At 36.8% G+C, this 2,804-nt stretch overlaps 1 protein-coding gene across 5 annotated transcripts in view; it reads left to right on the top strand.

The window, feature by feature from the left end:
* LOC106883562 (chromodomain Y-like protein 2) overlaps positions 1 to 2,804 on the top strand; it is a 188,995-nt gene that overhangs the window by 107,237 nt on the left and 78,954 nt on the right. The window lies entirely within an intron of this gene.

Here is a 2,804-nt window from a genome sequence, read left to right as displayed (position 1 = left end):
TATATTGTCACTCCTATACCTGTCTGCAAAAAAAAAAAAGAATAGTTTAAATATGCACATCTGTATCTGATACATTGACTATGAGCTGAATATATGTGTCTATTTACACACACATGAATGTACACATGTATTTGTTTAAAGCTGATGATTCACTCTACCTCCACATTAAATTTTTCACTTGTATGCATTTGCTGTCTTTGTTGCTTAAATTAATTCAAACATTAATACATGTGAGAAACCCAGAGTAAGTGACAAAGTGAATTATTAGTCCTGAGCAAATGAAAGTACTCTACTACTTATGTTGAATATTTTTTTCTCTTCTTTATGTGTGTATGTATGCATGCAGGCATATATAAATATATATATATATATATATATATATATGAAGGAGAGATGACACAGGAAAAATGCTAGTTATGTTATGAACTTCATTAGCTGTATCTTTTAATGAAGTCATCACTTTTTCTTATTACTGCTCTACACTCGTCTAACACTTTGTTCTGAAACATATGTATATCAAGTTCTGCACCAGGTTATGAATCTTGCAGTGCCTAAGCAATATATATATGTTTTGCAAACAACTTGTACATGCAAGTGCTACCAGTTGAAAGTTCTGCATACCGGAAGCCAGCAAGTCTATGGGGTCATCAGAAGAGAATGTGTGCCGTTTCGGGGCCTACTTCTTGACGGCATCAATGCACACTGCCCCCCCACCACTGACATGTGGCCACATTCACTAGATCATCTGGTTATCAAATAAAGCTCAATATTCTTCTAGCCATCGCTCATCGTCTCTTTTTAACGAAATCCAGTGGCTGGCCTTCTCCACTGTAGTTTGGATATCGGTCATGGTGATATTTACTTTTCGATGAGTTAGGCCTAATGATAACAAGTCGTCCCATACTGTGTCCAACAAATCCTCTTCATCCGACTTTGATTGGAAAATGCTCCACTTTCCAGCCTGCGTCTTCACATTCCTCGAGGAGGTTTACACAACGGTCAATCTTTCGAACCTGAGCAGCGTCCATGTTATCTTCATATATATGATTAGAAGAAAAAATGAGATTAAAAATCCAGGCAGACATCAATAAAGCACTCAGTTTTAAATAAATTTGGTTAACTATATCCAGCAATCAGACATCAATAAATGGAAGTAGGTCCAAATATCATTCAGAAGAATTTCAAAAAATTCAGAGTATTTATTGGCTGAGCTATTAAGTGGTTCCAGGTTTAATTCTACTGTGTGGTATCTTAGGTGAATGTCTTATACTGTAGTCTTGTGTTGACCCAAGCCCTATGAGCATAATTAAGTAGATAAAAACTGTATTGAAAGTTCATCAAACAGACTATACATTCTATTTCCAAGGGCTAGCCACTATGTACACTGATTCTGGATCAAGGATTAGAGTCAGGATATGCATGTTTAGAAAGTACTGTGCAACATGTATCATGATTCAGTGAGTTGATAACTCAGTTGATCAGACAACTGGAATAGTCATTTATTTATTGACTTCTAGAGAGTGGAGTAATGGTGTGGCCCTCCTGAGACTAGTGACATTCGTGCTCTTCAACATTCTTCTTAAGCTGTTGCAAGCTGAAACCTGCAGGAAAGGTATGAGCAAGGAGGGGGTTTCTGATTGGGTGATGTTAAGATTGCGACTGGGTGTGTTGCTTAGGGTGGGGCTAGCTTGACACAACATGGGTAATGAGAGGAGGTGTGATGAATAAGTCAGGAGGAGCCAGCTCCAAGGAGGAGAGGCCATTATAGTCGCAGTAGAAAAAGTAAAGAGATGAGATAATACACTTGTGTGCTAAGAGGCTGGAGTGTGTCTTCGAGTGATTTTGTTAGTCAGTGGCCTTATCCTGGACATGCTCTTAGATGTGTGTGTGTGTGTGTGTGTGCAGCAATATCAATATCCCAAGTGTAGGAATAATACTCTGTTGTTATGGGTCTTACTTGAGCTTTGTAGAGTGTCCTTAATTATCGGAAGGTAAATTATTTGGAATAAAGGCTCTGTCTATTTTATGTGTTTGCTTTTTGTCAGGAGAGCTCCTCTGTGATTGTGAAACTAACATTTAGAGCGATTGAGAGGGCTCCCGTTGCTTATGTTTAAAGAGGGTAAGGTGCTATGGTGTTTTCTTGATACGAGTAGGGCTTGAGGGGTTTTGCTGTTGAAAAAGACAAGATCATCATTCTCTCATTGGGGTGTGCTTTCGAGGGCTTTACTCATGGAATATCATACACTCACATACCTACACGTTTGGGAGTACAAGCAATTGAAAAATAATATATGTAGAATTTTATTAACTTGAAGCTAATGATTTACTTGGTTGCTACTCCGAGTTTCCTCACTTTATATTGTTATGTATGTACACACACACATATACCTACCTAAACACAGGCTATGTTATCGTGTTATTCTGTTGTGCGGTACCGAATATTTGTCGTGTTTGCATATTTTTTCCTTGTGGCAAATATATGTTTAGCATTACACATTGTATTATTACTGATTAATCATTTGAAAAACTATTAATTTAAAGCAAATGACCTTATCCATTATATTTTTTTATACTTTACTGCAGTTAAGATTTTCTTTTTCATTTTCTGTTTAGTAACTGCGTTGACTATTTCAGCTGCTGCTTGTTCTTAATTTTTTCTTTTCTTTGTATTTTCTTCGTCTTCCTCTTTTTTTCGTCCGTAAATTATGCCACTGATGTCTTTCTAAAAGGCATGAACACCTTAGAATCCAATTTTTTATCCCGTCAAAAATGTTAGGCATTGTGAAAAAATATTTACACTACTT

This window comes from Octopus bimaculoides, chromosome 1 (genome assembly GCF_001194135.2).
Source record: "Octopus bimaculoides isolate UCB-OBI-ISO-001 chromosome 1, ASM119413v2, whole genome shotgun sequence".
Taxonomy (NCBI): Eukaryota; Metazoa; Mollusca; class Cephalopoda; order Octopoda; family Octopodidae; genus Octopus; species Octopus bimaculoides.
Note: the sequence above shows the minus strand (reverse complement) of the source record. Positions and strands in the feature narration are given on the sequence as shown.